Consider the following 14,922-nt stretch of genomic DNA (forward strand, 5'->3'; position numbering starts at 1 on the left):
CATTAATTAGGGATGATCAGCATTAATTATGGGTTAATATGGGGATTATATATAGGAATAGAGTTTACTAGTTTCTTTAACCACCTCAATACAGTGCAGTTACACCCCCTTCCTGACCAGACCAATTTTCAGCTTTCAGCACTCTCACAGTTTGAATGACAATTACTCAGTCATGCAACACTGTACCCATATTAAACTTGCGTCCTTTTTTCCACACAAATAGAGCTTTCTTTTAGTGGTATTTAATCACTAGTGAGTTTTTTATTTTTTGTGCTATAAATAAAATAAAACGTAAATTTTGTGAAAAAAATGCCTTTTTCTTTGTTTTTGTCATACATTTTTGCTAATTAGTAATTTTTCTTCATACATTTTGGCCAAAATTTATACTGCTACATATCTTTGGTAAAAATAACCCACATTAGTATATATTATTTGGTTTTTGTGAAAGTTATAGAGTCTACAAACTATGGTGCCAATCGCTGAAAATTGATCACATCTGATCAGGCCTTCAGTACATCAGGTGAGTCTCATTTCTTGAGACACTAAAAAGTCAGGAAAGTACAAATCCCCCCCAAATGACCCCTTTTTACAAAGTAGACATTCCAAGGTATTAAGTAAGTAGCAAGATGAGTTTTTTTAAGTTGTCATTTTTTCCCACAATTCTTTGCAAAATTAAGATTTTTTTTTATTATTATTTTTTTTTACAAAATTGTCATATTATCAGGTTATTTCTCACACACAACATATGCATACAACAAATTACACCCCAAAATACATTCTGCTACTCTTCCCGAGTACGGCGATACCACATGTGTGAGACTTTTACACAGCCTGGCCACATACAGAGCACCAACATTGATGTAGTACCTTCAGACGTTCTACGAGCAAAAATGACGCATCTCATTTCTCAACCACCTATTACACTTTTGAAGGCCCTGGAGTACCAGGACAATGGAATTGCCCATAAAATTACCCCATTTTGGAAAGCAAACACCCCAACGTATAATCTGCGAGGCATAATGAGTCTTTTGAATGGTTAATTTTTTTCCAGAAGTTTTTGGAATATGTGGAAAAAAATTAAAACGCTTTTTTTTTACACAAAATTGTCAATTTATGAGATATTTCTAACACATAGCATGTATATAGCAAAAATTACACCCCAAAACACATTCTGCTACTCCTCCCGAGTATGGCGATACCACATGTGTAGGACTTTTACACAGCCTGGCCACATAGAGAGGCCGAACATTGAAGTAGTACGTTCAGGCGTTCTAGGAGCATAAATGACACATCTCATTTCATTCCTACCTATCACACTTTTGAAGGTCCTGGACCACCAGGACAATGGAATTACCCACAAAATGACCCCATTTTGGAAAGCAAACATCCCAACGTATATTCTATGAGACATGGGCTGCAAATAGGTACTGGGGTACTCTGATGGGCTGGAGATAGGTACTCTGATGGCCTGGTGACAGGTACTCGGGTACTCTGATGGCCTGGTGACAGGTACTCGGGTACTCTGATGGCCTGGTGACAGGTATTTGGGTACTCTGATGGCCTGGTGACAGGTACTCGGGTACTCTGATGGCCTGGTGACAGGTATTTGGGTACTCTGATGGACTGGTGACAGGTACTCGGGTACTCTGATGGACTGGTGACAGGTACTCTGATGGCTTGGTGACTGGTATTTGAGTACTCTGAAGGGCAGTGACAGGTACTCATATGGACTGTGACAGGTACTCGGGTACTCAGATGAACTGTGACAGGTACTCAGATGAACTGTGACAGGTACTCGGGTACTCAGATGAACTGTGACAGGTACTCGGGTACTCAGATGAACTGTGATAGGTACTCGGGTACTCAGATGAACTGTGACAGGTACTCGGGTACTCAGATGGACTGGGACAGGTACTCGGGTACTCAGATGGACTGGGACAGGTACTCGGGTACTCAGATGGACTGGGACGGGTACTCGGGTACTCTGATGGGCTGTGACAGCTACTCGGGTACTCTGATGGGCTGTGACAGGTACTCTGGTACTTTGATGGGCTGTGACAGGTACTCAGGTACACTGTTAAACCGTGACAGGTACTCGGGTACCCTGATGGACTGTGACAGGTACTGGGGTAACCTGATGGACTGTGACAGGTACTCGGGTACCCTGATGGACTGTGACAGGTACTCGGGTACCCTGATGAACCGTGACAGGTACTCGGGTACTCAGATGGGCTGTGATAGGTACTCGGGTACTCTGATGGGCCGTGACAGGTACTCGGGTACTCTGATGGGCCGTGACAGGTACTCGGGTACTCTGATGGGCCGTGACAGGTACTCGGGTACTCTGATGGGCCGTGACAGGTACTCGGGTACTCTTATGTGCCGGGACAGGTACTCGGGTACTCTGATGTGCCAGGACAGGTACTCGGGTACTCTGATGGGCCGTGACAGGTACTTGGGTACTCTGATGGGCCGTGACAGGTACTCCGGTACTCTGATGGGCCGTGACAGGTACTCGGGTACTCTGATGTGCTGGGACAGGTACTCGGGTACTCTGATGTGCCGGGACAGGTACTCGGGTACTCAGATGGACTGGGACAGGGACTCGGGTACTCTGATTGGCTGTGACAGGTACTCAAATACTCTGATGGACTGTGACAGGTACTCTGATGGACTGTGATTGACAGGTACTATGAGGGGTGGTGACAGGTCCTCTTTATTGGGGGGGCGCAATCAGTGTGATTGGTGTACACTAGGCAGTAATGAGATGTTACCGCAATCTCCTCCTCACACACGATCGGTGTGTGAGGAGAACAACCCGGTAACATCTCGTTACCGCGGTTTGTTTACATTTTAGTGATCGGCTGTGATCCTTTCACAGCCGATCACGTGGGTAAACAGCCGGCCAATGGCTGTTTACCAGCATCGGTGACGAGCAGTGTTCCCGGGGAACACGTCGCCACCGCCGTGCACGCGCAGCGCGCTCGCGCGCATGCGCCGTGCACAGCCGGGGTGTGACCATTTGTGATCGGCCGTGACTTCATCACGGCCGATCACGTGGTAAACAGCCATAACCAATGGCTGTTCACCCCCTTCGGTGGCGAGCGGTGTCTCCGTGACACGCCGCCACCGAAGAAACAGGGATGCGCGCGCCCGATCGCGCGCATTCCCTGTTTAAACGGGAGGCCGTCATATGACGGCCTCCCGCCCCAATAGGTGCGCTGCCTGGCCGTCATTTGACGGCCGGCGGTCAGCATCTAGTTAACCAATGTCATATGCAAATCAAAAAGATCACACATTTAATGTACATATGTATGAACAGACAGTAAATACAGACAGCCACTCCTGTCATGTAATATTTAGCAATTATTGGCTCTCATTTTGAGCAATGGGGAGCTGTAGAAGGGGAACAGGAACTGAACATAGGAGATACGCCCTAGAGAACTTGAAGATTTGTTAGGATGTATCTTCTATGTTCAGAGGTTTACATCTTCATCTCATTTCAACACTCCCACTGGGTCGAACATTCACTCAAAGAGCTTGTCATGCAAAAATGGAACTGGCTCAGTAATTTTATCCCTTTGGATAGAGTAATTGCATTTTCCAGGGAGTATTGTCTGAAGCATTCTTACATTACTTATATATATACCAGTAAATTATTAAAACTTAAAGAAACCCTGTCACCAGTCCATTTATTTTACCAATCACAAAGATATGTGCATTTAATGTAGTTTTTGCATGTCACTTATCTGTAAAAGCCTACCTTCTGTAGACATCCAAAAACCCTGAAACAGCAGCTGAGCACAGTCATCTTGGATGTGATGTAGTATCAATAGTATTATCCTTTACCCCCATCCCCAGTAGCCACATTAAGGTTTATGTATATAGGGGCAGAGGAGCTAGGCCAGTTATTGCTTAAAGGATAAGTTCACCTTTGGGAACATGTTACATGTTCCACCCGTTTTTATGGTGGAAAATGCATGTTCCCAATGCTGCAGTGCTGAATGAACAAATTTCTGACTGTGTATGTGATTTTCATTTGGTAAAGTCCATTCATTCCCAAATCAAATGTTAAAAGCAAACGAAATAATTCGAACAAGGAATGTTCTGAGAATATTTTGGGAATTCTCGTACATATTTTCCTAAGACTTTTCTCAAGAATTTTCATTTGAAGTTCTATTCATTTATGACCAGCTTTAGACACTGCCAGAAGAGGAGAGGGCTGACTAGAGAATTGATTTATCCTGAAGTCAATTTTGCTGGTAAGTTCAATGGTGCATTGCAAGTGAATAAAATTATTTATGGTATATAAAAGACACTGCAGTCTGTGCTTTTACCTTGAAGCTAGTAACAGAGTCTCTTTAAAATGTGACACCTCTTTTAGCATTTTTTTTCAGCATGTTAGCACATATTATTGAAGGTAACCCCCTCCTGTCTTTTGATTAAACAATTTCAGTTGCATTCCATCACAACTAATAGGTAGTTACAGGGGAAAAATGCATATGTTTGGTTCTGATTGAAAAAAAAACAAGAATGTGTAACAAGGAAAAAAAAAAGCAAGAAAGCAGTTTGTAAATCATTGTTTTATTATAAGATTCAATAACCTGAGTGGTACATCTCCGTGACTGACTCAGTCGTTTTATTTTCATACAAAACACATACAAGTAAACAAAAGCAGATAAAAAAAATTATATTTATTACCGCAGAAAATATTCATAACTTTTTCTAGCATATTTAGCACGTTTACCTTTTGATTGAACTCCTTCATGTCCACAGGCACCCCATACACGTAATACTATGTAGACGTGTTTTATGTATACTAAGCATTTCAGAGACAAGCAAGGTAAAACCAAGGACCACGGATGGTCCAAAAGATAGCTTCTGAAATGTGCACTTGTGACTCCTACATCACTTAGATCCAACTGTTGCAGGTACATAAGGCTGGATTCACACCTATGCAGTTTTTGTGCTTTTTGCATTTTGCAGATTTGCACTACAGTCCATTTAACATGGTTTCCTATGGAACTCGTTCTGTAGTGCAAATCTGCAAAATGCAAAAAGCACTAAAAATGCATAGGTGTGAATCCAGCCTAAAGGTGTATTACTGCACTGATCTCACTTGTGGAATATAATCTAGACTGATTTTATTGAATGTGCTCTCTGATTTAATATGTCTGCCTGTGTAATTAATCTCTGTGTACGTTCCTGTAAAAAAATACTCAGCTTACAACAAATAATATTACATATATCTTCCTTATCATGTCAGATTTTTTTAAGTTATGAGTGATTGTCAAATATATATGTGATTACTAGCCCTGCCAAGTTCATGTGAACCTTACTCCAGTTTAAATAAGAAGATGCAAGTATCTCTATTAGCAAGAAGAGACTCTTCCGTGTCCCTCTGTGTATTAGTTTCACTTTGTTCCTTGTGCCCAACTTTCCTTGACTTGATAGCTAAATTCCACCAATTGCCATTCTTCTGTCCAATGAGAATGCCTTTATTGGCTACTAAGGCAATCTCATTGGCATTTGACATGGCACTTGGCAGGGCTAAGCCATGAAGTCAGGCCCAGTAACATAGTGAAACTAAATCAGAAGGGGGCACAGAAGAGGCTTCTTGGCTAATAATGGGAACAGTAGGCATCTTGTAGTGTCTGTTTAGTCATTTTGCTTAAAAACATTACAATAAATTACGGGTTTACTTAAACAGAGAATTGGGTAAAAATTATGTAAATTGATGAAACAATGAAAAAGCAGTAACCCATTGTGTAAACATTGTTGTTCCAACATCTCTAAACTGCTTTAAAAAAAAAATCAGCTTCAATTGGTTGGCATTTTACTGGTATTTTATATGAGGCATTTGTGTACATGGTTGGTATTATTAATGCTATTATAAGGCCTCTACTTATATAGAGCATCAGGATCAGAAGAGTTTATCCATGATACTGTAGAATTGCTAGCTTTAGTAAACCAGTGCACTAGATTGTGTTTGTGAACAGATTTTACCCCTAATCTGTCAGGTTTCATTAAATGGACAATCTATTTTGTGCAAATGATTTAATACATAGTCATTAACATCAATTCTACTCAAAATCATTATTTAGTGCATAGTAATTTTCATGTTAATGTGTATTTTTGACACACTTTATGACCATTTTAAATGTGTTTTTTTTTTCTTGACGTGTTGTATAAAGAAGGAACACTGTTCACTAATTTTATAAAATTCAAGATTTTTTTCACTGACAAGGATTTATGCACAAAAAAGCAACCCCCTACCACTGTAGCACACCAATGTGAACAAGCCCTGCTAAAATGAATGTTATTTACATATGGTTTGCATCTTTCTGCAGAAAGACACACATACAAAAATGGACCTTTCAGTAATTATTTGGCTGTGGTTACATTATTTAAGAATGATTTACAGGTTAGGACAGAAAGTGATGGGAAATCTCTCCAATAGGGATACATACATAAAAACACAAAGACATCTTTAAGTAAGGAAGGAAGAGTTCAAACCGCTTTAATTTTTTTATTTATTTTTTGCTGTCTGTGCCTTTTTGTTCCAGCATTACTATACCCACATTTTGGCCTGATGTTACAGGAACTGAGGGAAAATCTGCTCAATGGGTTTACAAAATCTATAGGAAATTTGAATTCTCCTTACTTTATCCAAAAAAAAAAAAAAAATATGGATGGCGTTAGACTTTAAGGGTAAAGGCTGAAGCATTGTATTTATTTAATTTTTTTAAAAGAATCAAAGTTTAGCTTTCCAAATATAAACATAATCTATTGTCCTAACGTTACGAGAATGAAAATTTTCACAGTTGTGTTATACTTTAAAAATAATTATTATAATTTTTTTATTTGTTATGTGTAATGTGAAAAAATAACTGTTTTGCTCCAATCATGTCAATTGGGATGCAGCAGCTGCAGACACAGCCACTGCTCCCAATTGACGATTGAGTTTGGGGATACCCAAATGTGTGTTGGTGCAGATACTGCATCCAAATTGATTGGGGGGGTAGTGCTGGCAGCCAAGGCAGCAAGTTGGGGATGGAGAGAGGGCACAATTGTATTCCTTAAAGTGTTTGGCCCTTTCCATCACCTGAGCACCTGGCTGATCCTGCTTCCCCCCCCCCCCCCCTGTAAACCAACTGCAGTTTATCATGGCTGCTAAGCCCCAACAACGTGGTCAAGTTTACGTGCCTCTGTCACTGGCAGCTATCTGCAGCTCTACTGCATCCTCCTCCCCTTCCTGCCTGTCAGCTCTCTCAGGACCTACCCCCCACCCTTCGCCCGCCCTCCTGCTGCCGAAATAACTTTGTAACAATCACATAATCCCCTGTCTTTCATAACACTAAGTGCCCTGTACACAGTATATGCCTTATTAAAAATATGCTATTCTATATCTGGTTTCCTAGAGCCACTCGGCATTCACATGACCAGCCAGGTCTCTCCTCTCCCGACTGATGTCAGAGGGGGATTCTCGGCCCCTACCACTCTAGCTGTCAGATTGGGAGAGAGGAGAGATGGCCGGTCATGTGAGCGCTAGGAAATCAGGTATAGAACAGTATATTTTTAATAAGGCATATATACAGGGCACTTAGTATTACTAAGTGGGTTTACAACCACTTTAAGGGTGAATACACACACAACAGAGAGGTCTCAGAGAGTCAAACAGCAGCGGTTTCCCCTCTGGCAGCTGCTGTTTTGGCAGTGGTAGGGGGTGTGTGGTGCACGATTCAGTGCATCACACAGCTCCCTTTTCTTTTTTGTTCTTAATGAACTTTATTTGAAGTGTACAATAGTATACTTCATTCATATCACAGTACAGCAGCATGATGCTCTGTGTGGCTGAGCAGTGCCTTGCAGTTCTATACTGTGAACTGCAAAAAAAAATGCAGGCTGCATTGCAATGTGAATGGTAAATACGGTGTCCTTGTGATGACAGGCATTTTACAATGCAGTAAAACACCTGTCACTGCATGTATTCACCCTAACTATAAATGGTGTTATGCATCTAGCTGTGGGGAGGGGAAGAGTGCATACCTAATTTTGACAGGTTTTTTTTTTTATTAGTGAAAAGCTCGTGGCATGTGAAACACACCCAAAACTCCACCCGGTGGCCAAAAAAGTGCACACACATAAAGAGTGATACACAAAAACGTGCAACGGGTGCTACACAGTCCTCTCTAGGAAGCACTTTACCTTGATCCCCCGGGGCGTTAGGTGCCAGAAGGGGACTGAGGTACTTCACTGGCTCCATCTGGCCAAAACCAGATGGACCCCCTTTCTCTGGAAGGTCTGCCGAAAAAGACCCACCCAATTACTTGGTGGGACTCCCCCAAAGGGAGACCCCATTAGAGAGGGCGAACCAAGCCAGAAGGCCATGTCCACCCCCTCCCAAGACTTTGAGGGCAGGCCCGAGGACCCACATCCTACTCATCACACAGTGACAAATGTGCAACACTTCAAACAAAAAAAATAGATAAAAGTGACATACATGGGGTAGAATAAATTGGAAAGTGGGGAGAAGGAAATGGGAGAAGTGAAAGAGTGGCCATTGTGCAGTACAATGACTGACCCTTCGGGCCAGCAATAAAAAATTCCTCTGGTCCTAGCCAAAAGGCTCGGACCTAGAGGCAGGTGTGAAAAACGTGTTTGGTGAAGTGACCATGGTGCCATAAATCAAAGTGATCCTCACTCACAGTGATTATACGGCACCCCTGAACTGCCACTTCAGGGGCACATTCACCACATGCTTTTCATCACAACCCTGACCAACAGCCCAGTCAGAGCAGCCCCACCCCAGCCAGGAAGGCCTGAAGTTCCGAGAGCTTAGGGAGAACCCCTGACCTCTGAGGCTCAACCATCACTCCTGTCACTGCTACCTAATTACATTCGGGAAATACTAACTGCCCCCCTGGTGGGAAGGGAGGGCCAGTGTTCTCTCTCGAAAAACTGACCGGAGCTAGAACTACGCCAATCTAGGCCAGAAGGCCAGGGACCCAACCCTCTGGCCAGACACGATGCAGCACCAATCTTCGCCAGGAGCAGTACCCGCTCCGACTTCTACTCTCACCAACTAGGTGCTCAAGGAGGAAGTTCTCCTTGCCCCCTCCTTCCCTACAGTCTTCTGGGACACGTCACAAGTCCCAGAAGACTGCGGGATTATTCACAATGGGGAGCATGGCTCACGCAGTGGGCAACCGGCTGTGAATCCACAAGCTGTCACAGCCGGGTGCCTACAGTTAAAATGCTGGTACTGGGGACAGAAGACAGGAGGTGAAAATGGCTGGGAAGAGCACAGCACTGGATAGTAGGACAGTTGAGGAGCTGTTTATTAAAAGTTAGCAGCTACAGTTTTTGTAGCTGCTGACTTAATTTTTTACACAGGAAACTGGTGATTCGGTGATAGGTGATTCGGTACCCGGTTGTGGGCCACAAATAACTATGGGACTTTACAGCCCCTCCAAACTGCAAATGTTAACAAAGCCCTTACTGTCCTCATGCACCTATAAGTCTGCTTTCACTCTGATGCGCTGCGGTTTCCTTGCATTGTGCGTACAGTGCAGTGCAGTGCACCTGCGGATTTCTATGCACTTTGCCGAAGACTTCTATATCTTGCAGGTGTGGTACACTTTCTGAAACAGTACCAAAACTCCTGCCTTCAGGAATTTTGGTGTGCTTTCAGAAAGCGCAGGATATGATAGAAGTTTTTGGCTCAGTGCAAGTAACCCAGAGATACAAGGCTATATGTACAGTGGGGCTATCTGAAGGCAGCTATGTGAATCAAAGAGATGACTTATACCAGGAGGTCACCAACCCAGAATATCAAAACTAAAGATGACAGGCTGAAAGTTGGACATATTTGGATGCTTAAGCCCTCTTTGGGCTTACTATGAGAGGGAGAATGGTGTGGCTGCTTCCCCAGACCCCACTACCAGGTGTAGGCCCTTCTGTTGGACACTACTGATTTAGCCCTTAGAAACCTGGTTTGAAATTTGATATGAAGAACCTCCACTTCTTTGGGTGTTTCTAACATCAATTTACTATCAAATTGTGTGGACTGGCCCACCTCTTTCTTCCCTGCTTACTGTCCCTTCATTATGTTTCCCCGCAGCCTAAGACGATATGATTTGTCATCCTGAAGCAATTTGTTTTTAACCACTTTCCGACAAGCCGCAGTCATTATACAGTGGCGACCAGCTGCCGTAATTATACGGCCGCAGGTCGGCACGATCCCGCAAGCCTTCGTAGCTATATGTCGGCTCCTTTAAGCGGGATAGCAGGCGCACGATGAACGCTGGCCACAAACTATCGCAGGCATGAGAGGCAGAACAGGGACGTGTGCGTGTAAACACACAAGTCCCTGTTCTGTTCTGAGAGGAGATGCAGATCGTGAGTTCCTAATAGCTAGAAACCACGATCTGTCATCTCCTATAGTCAGTCCCCTCCCCCTACAGTTAGAACACATAAATCAGGGAATACAGTTAATCCCTTGATCGCACCCTAGTGTTAACCCCTTCCCTGCCAGTGACATTTATATAGTAATCAGTGCATTTTTATAGCACAGATCACTGTATAATTGTCAATCGTCCCAAAAGTGTGTCAAAAGTGTCCGATGTGTCCGCCATGATGTCGCAGTCACGATAAAAATCGCAGATCGCCACCAATACTAGTAAAAAAAATAATAATAAAAATGCCATAAATCTATCCCCTATTTTGTAGACGCAATAACTTTTGCGCAAACCAATCAATATACGCTTATTGCAAAAGATATGTAGAATACATATCGGTCTAAACTGAGAAAAAAAATTAGCTTTTTGTTAAAAAAATTGGGGATATTTATTAAAGCAAAAAGTAAAAAATATTGTGTTTTTTTCAAAATTGTCACTCTTTTTTGTTTATAGCGCAAAAAAGAAAAAAACGCAGAGATGATCAAATACCACCAAAAGAATGCTCTATTTGTGGGAAAAAGGGACGTAAATTTTGTTTGGGTGCAGCGTCCCGGTCAGTTAAAGCGACGCAGTGCTGTATCACTAAAAGTGCTCTGGTCATTGAGCAGCCAAATCTTCCGGGGCTGAAGTGGTTAACTATGAGATCTTTTATTGGATAACTGTCATAAGTGAATATGATAATCTGAAGAAGCGGTGTGTAATGGCAAAACGCATAATTGTATCAGCACACAACAGTCATTTTTTACATAAGTCTACTGATGTACCAAGAATTGCATGTTTTTTTATGTCACTTCAACTCATAAAGCTATGAATATTTGGTGTATCTATTCAATGATGTGAAAATGCCAGCAGGCTAGCCTTGAATGCCCTAACACTCCTATTTTTTTACACAGGAGCTGGCGCTGTAGAGGAAGCATCGGCTTATGTGGCCCTGCTCCCTCCGAAGCTGCTTGCTTTCTCTACTGCCGGCTCCATCCACAACACTGATGCTCTGGGACAGCAATTGCGTTTGCCGACCTGCTATCCCAGAGCAGGGGCAGGCCATCAGTTGGGCACCCATGAGCTAAACTGACAGAGAGGCACAGGCACTCCAGCTATTAGGATGTCAGGGTGAGTTGCTAACTTCCAAATTGTAAGCTCTACCAGAGCTTGGAAACAAACTCATAAACAGTCACATCTGTAGTTTTTTAAAAGCCTCATCATTGCAGTCTGTACATGGATTATCATTCATACAAGAGTACCTATTTAAATTCCATGCCTACAAATTCCTGTAGTTCTGCTGAACACCATCCTTTCACAGGAACTCTATTCCTTTTTTTGTGGTTTGAGAATCAGGACTTAACCTGCAAAGCACAATTTGGGGAACAGGTAGTTTGAAGCGAATTCTACCATTCTACTGGTAAATAACAGTTGTTACACAAAAGCAAGTCTGTCAAATTACTGAGCCCTTTGGCATCAGCTGTGAATTTTTCACATTGATTTGGCTACATGGTACTTATACTTCTGCAAGGGTATATATAAGTAGTGCTTACACAGACAAACAGTATACATCAACATGTAACCCACAGAAGGAAGAAGTAAGGAAGAACAATAGCAGAGTGCATGAGGCAAATCATCAAAGAGATGGTCAAGACTGCTTCTCTTCTGGCACCTTAACGTCCAAATTAGGAGAGGTGGAGGATTGTCAACAGGTTGCTTATATAAAGAAGAGGCTACAGAAAAAAAGAAAAAGAGGAATATTCAAGCAGTGGGATTATGGTTCTAACATAGGGCCATATATCCCCAGCTGCTTACTTATCCTAATTCCAGAACCATGGCCTGCTCCAGAGTTGGTCTCAATTTCTCTGAGTTAGGCTGTAAACTTAGGATCTCCGATTCCACTCAATGGGTACCCAGTACACATGCATGACAGCTAGAAACACCATAGGAGGCTGCAGCTCTGGAACAAAGGTAAGTAAACATCTGCAGGGGAGAGGGGGGTTAGTGTAGTTTAGGGGTGCTGAAATCAGCACAACTGCACATTTAAAGGAAAAAAAGATTGAGTAAACTATCACAAATTCAAAATATTGAAATGCTTGAGGCAGCTTTCACCATTACGATACTGAAAAACAACTTTTGCTGGCCATAGTTTTAATACTGTAATATTTTCTAATATACTACTATGATGAGGCCCCCTCTTGTGTTTGAGTTAAAGGAAACCTGTATTCATAATTACATATGTAGACTGCTGACTGAAAATGTTACTTGCCTGGTTGTCATCAAGTCAATCCACATAATTCTCCCATGATGTTTCCTTTACCATCCTCAAGAAGCCCCCAAACCAGAATAAATCATTAGTCACAGCTATTGGTGTAAAGTTAAGACACCCAGCGTAAAACTCCTCTCTACAAATGCCAGCGATAGGCTGCTTAAAGTCCAAGTCATGGGTGTGCAGGAAATGAGAATGTTGCTAATGAACTGAGTAAGCATTGTTTATCTAGGAAAGGAATTGTCTGGATACACCTTGCTTTATGATTTAATCACATATATAATATATACACACACACTATATTGTGAAAAATATTGGGACACCTGCTTTTACACACATGAACTTTAATGGCATTCCAGTCTTAGTGCGTAGGGTTCAGTATTTAGTTGACCCACCCTTTGCAGTTACAACAGCTTTAACTAGTCTGAGAAGGCCTGGCTCGTAGTCTCCACTCTAATTCATCCCTAAGGTGTTCTATCAGGTTGAAGTCAGGGCTCTGTGCAGGCCAGTCAAGTTCCTACACCCCAAACTCGCTCATCCATGTCTTTACAGACCTTGCTTTGTGTACTGGTCCAAATCATTTGGTGAAGAGGGGAATTATGGTGTGGGGTTGATTTTCAGTGCTTGGGCTTGGCATCTTAGTTGAAGTCCCAGTGAAGGGAACACTTAAGGCATCAGCATACCAAGACATTTTGGACAATTTCATGCTCCCAACTTTGTGGGTACAGTTTGGGGATGGCCCCTTCCTGTTCCAACATGACTGCCATTTTGGAATGGGTGATTGAACCTTCAGCCCTGTTTGGAACTTCACATTTAGGGGGTTGCCCTTATTCCTCTACAGACTGGACTCAGACACCCTCGCTGTAAATGTGGTTGATGTTTTTTAGTGTTCCCCTGCCTTTCTGCTTTAATTGATGATGGTTTGGGTGGAGCGTGGGCTTCCATGTCTCGCTGATGTTTACCCACGTTCCCCCTGTAGGCCCTACCTTCTCAGATGAAAGTCCCTTGTGGGGCACCAGGTCGGCACTTTGGGATCTCTCCTTTGTGAAATTATGCCCTGGACCTGACCTATAGTTGTCTCCGGTATTGGATCTGTGGGTCTTTTCCGTCACGTTGTTTGATAACGCATTTCTATTTGTTGTGACCAGCTCTCTATAGGGCGGCACAGTGGTGTAGTGGTTAGCACTCTCACCTAGCAGCAAGAAGGGTCGCTGGTTCAAATCCCAACCATGACACTACCTGCCTGGAGTTTGCATGTTCTCCCTGCGCTTGTGTGGGTTTCCTCCAGGTACCCCGGTTTCCTCCCACACTCTAAAGACATGCAGGTAGGTTAATTGGCTTCTGTCCAAAATTGGCCCTAGTATATGAATGGGGATCTTGGATTGTGGGCTCCTTGAGGGTAGGGACCAATGTGAGTGTGCAATGTACAGGGATAGGGATAATTGGTGTCTTTATTCAACCTTACTATGTAACATATTTGCAGAGTGGCTTGCACTGGAAAGCTGTGCGTCTTTGGCTCCATTTCAGGGCTGAATTTAGGCAAAAATTTGGCCCTAATTTGTCCCTGAAATGGAGAACAGGGACGCAACAAACCTCTACTGCGATCCCCATCCAGGGATGTACTCAGCCTTACTGTTATTTACTTTTGTTTTTCTAGGATGCACTAGTGCCGCATTGCCCACGCCTGGTCTGCTGGAGCTGCGAGGCTGCCTGATCGCTTCTGGTATCTGGTATGGTTTCACGTAAGGTACTAACTTAAAATGTAAGTGGTCTCTGTTCTCCACCCAAACATAAGATACAGTGTCTGAAAAAAGTATTCATACCCCTTGAAATTTTCCACATTTTGTCAAGTTACAACCAAAAACGTAATGAATTTTATTGGGATTTTATGTGATTGACCAACAGAAAGTGAAACATATTTGTGAAGTGGAAGGAAAATGATAAATGGTTTTCCAAATTAGTTCAAAATAAATATCTGAAGTGTGGTGTGCATTTGTATTCAGTCCCCATTACTCTGATACCCATAAATAAAATTTAGTGGAACCACTTGCCTTCAGAAGTCACCTAATTAGTAAATAGAGTCCACCTGTGTATAATTTACTTGCATTATAAATACAGCTGTTCTGTGATGCCCTCTGAGGTTTGTTAGAACCTTAGAGAACAAACAGCATCATGAAGGTCAAGGAACACATCAGACAGGTCAGGGATAAAGTT

General features: G+C 42.7%; 1 protein-coding gene across 2 annotated transcripts in view; it reads right to left on the minus strand.

Moving 5' to 3' along the window:
- Nucleotides 1–4,565: 4,565 nt before the first annotated feature.
- The window catches only part of SEPTIN11 (septin 11), a 174,262-nt gene continuing 163,905 nt past the window's right edge, over nucleotides 4,566–14,922 (minus strand). For both annotated transcript variants that reach the window (XM_077476075.1, XM_077476073.1), the window contains exon 11: nucleotides 4,566–12,172. The gene's annotated coding sequence lies outside the window, so the exon portion shown is untranslated. The remainder of the gene's footprint in view (nucleotides 12,173–14,922) is intronic.

The sequence above is a fragment of the Lithobates pipiens genome, unplaced genomic scaffold (assembly GCF_037356315.1).
Source record: "Lithobates pipiens isolate NorthernLeopardFrog02 unplaced genomic scaffold, aLitPip1_a1.2 Scaffold_13, whole genome shotgun sequence".
NCBI lineage: Eukaryota > Metazoa > Chordata > Amphibia > Anura > Ranidae > Lithobates > Lithobates pipiens.